At 37.1% G+C, this 6,000-nt stretch overlaps 1 pseudogene; it reads left to right on the top strand.

Annotated features, from left to right (window-relative positions):
- Window positions 1–3,585: 3,585 nt before the first annotated feature.
- Window positions 3,586–6,000, top strand: part of LOC149533125 (C4-beta,C20-epoxidase-like) — a 138,196-nt pseudogene continuing 135,781 nt past the window's right edge.

Raw genomic sequence — 6,000 nt, 5'->3', positions numbered from 1 at the left:
AAAAGGCTATTCATAGATTAATTGAATCTCAGTCTCCTGATATGGTCTTTATTCAAGAAACTAAACTTTCATTGGATGGTTTGGCTAATTGTGCTATGTGTATCTAGCCCCTGGGCTCTTGGCAGGGGGTGGGAGCCTTGAATAGTTTAGGTGGGGTGGCTTGATTTTGGGACCCAAGGAAAGTCTCCCCCTTGTGGTGGATCTCCAATCGGTCCTCCATCTCTTTGGTTGCCACTAGCTTTGAGACTGGTGAAAGGTGCCTTCTATATAATATTCATGCCCCTAATTATTTTTTAGGTAAGTCCCAAATTTGGGCTCATATTAGATTCATATGGTCCTTGGATCCCTTTCTTCCATGAATTATGGTTGGAGATTTTAATGCAGTTACCAATCTGGAGGAAAATTTGGGTGGGCTAGCTAGGCTGGACCCATCTTCAAATCTACTTAGAGATATGATTGGCTCATTAACTCTCATTGATGTGAAGCCAACCAATGGAATCTTTACATGGAATAACCAGAGATGTGATGGTGAGGCTATCTTAGAAAAGCTTGATAGATTTTTGGTTTTTGGCTATTAGATGGACAATAGGTGGATCACTAGTCCTAAAATTCTTGACTGGAGGGGTTCAAACCACTGGCCTGTTAAGCTCTCCATCTCTTCATACAGAGTCACCAAGAATCCCTCTTTCAAATTACAGCTAATGTGGCTTAGAGATTTGTCTTTACCTAATCTTATGGTGGATTGGTGGTATGAGGGAATGCCTGCTCATGGTATGACCATGTACACTTTTAGTAAGAGGCTTCAACTTGTGAAGTACAGGCTTAAGAGATGGAATAAATAGTGTTTCATGTATCTTCATGTTCATAAGACTATTGCTCAAACCAAGCTAGATGATATTACACACCAGATTCATGACCATGGGCTGAACTATGAGCTGAGTAAAGCTGAGTCCTTAGCTCTTAAGGATCTAGAAGAATGGGAGCTTTGGGAGGAGATTTTTTGGAAGAAAAAATCTTGTATCGATTGGCTCCAGGAGGGGGATAGGAACACTACTTTTTTTTAGAACTCTGTTAAGGCATGAAGGCATGGGAACTCTCTCTCCTCTCTTGTCTTAATTGATGGAGCTCAGATATTTTCTTGTGAAGATATCTCTAGGGAACAAGTCAATTACTTCTCTACTCTCTTCTCTAGGGAGGATCTTTCTACAGGGCCTAAGGAGTTGGACATCTTGGATTGTATCCCTCACCTTGTTTCTACTGAGATGAATGACACCCTCTTAAGCCTTATCTTTCTTCCTAAATTGGAGAAATTTGTGTTTAATATGAAGAAAGGTAAGGCCCTTGGCCTAGATGGTTTTTCGATTGAGTTTTTCCAAGAATTCTAGGAGATAATCAAGTATGATCTCCTACATGTGGTCCAGGAATCACATAGGAATAAACAGATGCTGAAGTCTTTGAATTCTACCTTCTTGGCTCTCATTCCTAAGAACAAAGGGGTAAATCGGTTGGATCAATTTAGGCCTATAGTGTTATGTAATGTTGTCTACAAGATCATCACCAAATTGATTGCTGAGAGGGTCAAACCACTCTTTGGTTCTTTGATCTTTGCTAAACAGGGTAACTTTGTTAACAAAAGATAAATTTTGGATGGGGTTGTGATAACAATGGAGGCTATACACTTTATGGCTACTTCTAAGGAGAAAGCTATGATCATTAAATTAGACATAGCCAAAGCTTATCATCGGGTGAGTTGGGAGTTCTTATAGAAAATTATTTTGACTTTTGGGCTTGCTAAGGAGTGGGTGGATTGGGTTCTTAGCCATGTGACCTCATCCTTCTTCTTAGTTCTTATTAATGGAGAACCTTCAACTTTGTTTGCTGCCTCTCGAGGACTTTGGCAAGGGGACCCTTTATCTCCCTATTTGTTCATTATCATGGCAGAGGGTCTTGGTAGATTTCTAAAAACTCAAGTGCGATAGGGTTTTATCTAAGATTGGAGCTGGAAGAATGATTGTCCTTTGTATTCTCATCTTTAGTTTGTGGACGATACCAAATTGATGGGCATGGCTCGAATCAATGAGGTAGTAAATATCAAGAAAGCTTTGTATACCTATTTGAAAGCCTTAGGTCAAAAAATTAATGATGATAAGTCTTTCATTTATTTCTTTAATACTCCTCAGCTTATTCAGAACAAGATTGCTAGAATTCTTAGATTCCAAATTGGTTCTCTTCCTTTTATGTACCTTGGGGTCCCTTTTCCTTGGGTGCTCAGTGGAGGGATTACTGGTTGCGAATTTTAGATAAATTTAGGAGTAAGGTTAGTCATTGGACTTACAGATTGTTATCTTCTACTAGGAAAGTGGTTCTACTTAAGACTATGGTGTAGTCTCTTTCCATTTATAGGTGTTGTGTTCAAGTCCACCCTCTAATTTTGTGAGGGACTTTGATGCTTTATCTCAATAGTTTTTTTGCTCTAGTAGCCTTCTTTCCTCAAAGTGGAGCCTGGTCAAGTGGGAGTTAGTGTGTAGGCTGAAACATGCTAGTGGCCTTGGGCTTCGTTTGATGGCTCTTGTTGTCATGGCCTTGGCTACCAAGCTGTACTGGCAATGGTGTAACAATCAAGACCAAGATTGGGCCAAGATTCTTTCCCATAAGTACTTTCTTGGTGTCAATTTCTCTGAGATACCATGACTTTCTTTGGTGGGTAAAGGCTCCTGTATCTAGGATACTCTTAAGAAGGGAGCCCAACTTGTTAAGGAGGGGCTCTTCTAGATTTGTAACAGAGGCTCAGATACTTTTTTTTGGCAAGACTCTTGGGATGGCCACCCTCCCATTATCTCTAGCTTTCCCCAGCTTCTTCCCTTTTCCCACACTTTTATTAATGATGGTTGGCTTAAGGTAGACCATTTTAAGACTGTCAAACACTTGGGTTAGGTTGAGGTGACTTGTTGGAAGGATTCATAGGAATGGCCTATGAGTGGCTCAGATGAGGATTTGTCCCTCCTTTCTAATGTTTTGGAGAATAGGTTTTGCAGCTCCCTTAATTGGAGGGACAACTTGGCTTGGCGTCCTGGTTCTAAAGGTAAATTTACTGTGGCTTAGGGCTATTCTTCACTTGATAGGAACTGACATAGTTTGGTTGAAGTGCACTGGTGGAAAAAGGGTTGGAGTAACTTTTCTTGTCCCAAATGCAATTTCTTCTTATGGCTACTAGCTCAAAAGAAGTGCTTCACTTGGGAGAATCTTCGCAAACGAGGTTTTCAGGGGCCTTCAATTTGCTTTCTTTGTTTGCACAATGAGGAGTGTGCATCCGACTTGTTTATTCTCTGCCCTTTTTTGAGAGAGTTATGGCGTAGATGGTGGGATGCTTGGTGTCATGGGTGTATTCATGCTACTTCCCTTATTGATTTCTAGGAAATCTTGGGAAGACCTCCAATGAATACTTCTTTCTTATAGGTTGCTTGGATGGTTGGCCCTATTTTCATTCTCTAGAACCTTTAGCTGGAAAGAAATCACAAAATTTTTTGTGGTTCCAAATTAGGAAGCTGCCAACTATGGAAGATGATTCTTAATAGGCTCTAGGAAATGATTTTTGCAAAGTGTGATATATTTGAGACTACAGCTCCAGGGGATCAAGTTATTGTGAAGAATTTGGGCCTAGGAGATAATAGTCGGGGATGCACTCTTGGCAATATACCTAGCCATGTTAAGCAGTGGGTTAGTCAGGGTGGGAGGTGGTCTCCTCCCCCGACTAGGATCTTGAAGATCAATATAGATGGTTCTTCTCAGGAGAACCCGAGTCACGCTGGTATTGGAGCTATTGGTAGAGACAGTGATGGTGGTGTGGTTTTTCTCCTCTATATTTACAAGGGTCAACATTCTAATAATTTGATGAAGGCCCTGGGTATCAAGGTTGCTATTGAGTGAGGTTGCTCTTTAGGGTGGTGGAAGGTTATTTGTGAGTTTGACTCTTAGATTGTTGTGGATATGTTGAATAACTAGAGGTTGGAGGATGTTAGTTGGCAACTTGCATCTCAAGCCAGACAAATTCTTAATCTTTCTAGTTCCTTGCACTCTGTCTCCTTTCATCATATCCCTCATGAGTGTAACAGAGTGGTAGATTGTCTAGCAAAGTGGGCTTCAGAGAATGTGGTTGGATGGGATATTAACGGTAGGGATGAATTACCTTCTGAGTGTTGTGAAATCATTGAATAGTTGCTTCTAGAGGACATGAGTATGTAGTGTTATTTTGGGCCTTTGGCCTTTGCTCTATAACTTGGACTTGATTGAATAATTTTTACCCCTCTTTTTCAAAAAAAAAACTATAACTTTGTCTTTAAATTTCATTCTTTTATATTTTATTTTCCTCTAGTTTATTAATTAGTACAAGCACTAATTAAAGCATAGTTTATTATTTAAATTAATAATAATAATTAAAGCTCATTGTTTAAATGCAACTCTAATTTAATTATTATTAGATAAATAATTATAATAAAGCAATATTAAATCTTTAATACTTTAATTCTCTTATTTTCCAACTTCTTAAATTAAATTTTTAAATTAAATCTTTTAAACTGAAGTACATATTTAATTAATTTATAATTAACTCAATATCATCATACTCTAATTTCTCTTTAATCAATTTTCTAAATTTAGACTTCTAAATTTAGACTTCTAAATTAAGACTTTTAAATTAAAGCACATACATAATTAGTTTTTTAATTAATTAAATATTCTCATGCTTTAATAATTTTTTTTTAATCAAATCATATTTAATTATATGATTAACCTAAATATTATAATTAAATAATTTACCAAATAAATCACATATTGAAATCCACATAAGAGAAACATTACCAAAATAGACCAAAACTCAAAATCAAACAACACAGACAAGGATAAACTCACAAATTTCAAAATGGTTGGAAAGTCAGTTATGAGTCTTCTTTACAAGACAAGTATTTAGGCTATGGTTGAGATTGGACCTAGACATTATCTCCCCATTCTTACCATTGAGTTTTTATGATAGAGCACGCTAATCCTCGCAATTCAGGGAAGTCAATGCCTATTACCTAAATTTTGCATAAAAGATGATCATGTACATGTATATAAATATATCTAAACTAAACAAGCAATGGTAGGGAGTGGTACATTGTGTAGATCTCGAATAGTAGGTGACTACAACTTCCTCCCTAACCACATCAAGCATAACAAACAAAAAGCTAAAATAAACACACACACACCATACACATGCAAGTATGAGGTAAGTACCATAATAATTATAAGTCAAACATCAACTGCTTAGATAAAAAAATGCATCATTACAAATATGAAGTAATCATCATTAACGCATCATCTAACATTGCTATGGAATAAATCACATTTATTAACTAGGAATGATTAGAGCATCATTAATGCACTAGTAACCATAACCATTAAACAACACATGAAATTGTAGGAATTGATGAAATCCAACTCCATAGTGCACCAAGATCACCTGTAGGCAAATAGCTTGCCGAAGGGAAACCAAAGAAGGAAGAGGTGAAGCTTGGAAAAAGACTAAACAAACTTGAGAGAAGTTATTACAAACAAGAAAAATGTATTTACAATGACTTGAGTTATGAAAATACAATGAGAGAGCCCGAATATAAAGGCCTCATGAAAGCTTGTAGAACAAGCTGGAAGATGCTAGAAGATAGGGTTGATAACTAAGCATACTTCCACAAAAAGGTGGAATACACTAGAAGGGAACAAACTCTCATGTTGTCAAAAACTTATCAACTACAACTATTAACTAAATGCATTAACTTAAGTAAACTTAAGTAAAAGAATAAATAATTAATAAATAATTATTTACTCTAACACCCCCCCTTAAGTGCAACTTAGGGGAATGCCTTAAGCTCACAAACTAAGATGAAATGTAGAATGGGTCCCAACAATAGGCCATGTTAGGTACCCATGTACAATGCAAAGAAATGCAACTTCTGAAAATGGGGAAAG

Source organism: Cupressus sempervirens, chromosome 10, assembly GCF_028749045.1.
Source record: "Cupressus sempervirens isolate cs-2001-9-10 chromosome 10, ASM2874904v1, whole genome shotgun sequence".
Lineage (NCBI taxonomy): Eukaryota > Viridiplantae > Streptophyta > Pinopsida > Cupressales > Cupressaceae > Cupressus > Cupressus sempervirens.
Note: the sequence above shows the minus strand (reverse complement) of the source record. Positions and strands in the feature narration are given on the sequence as shown.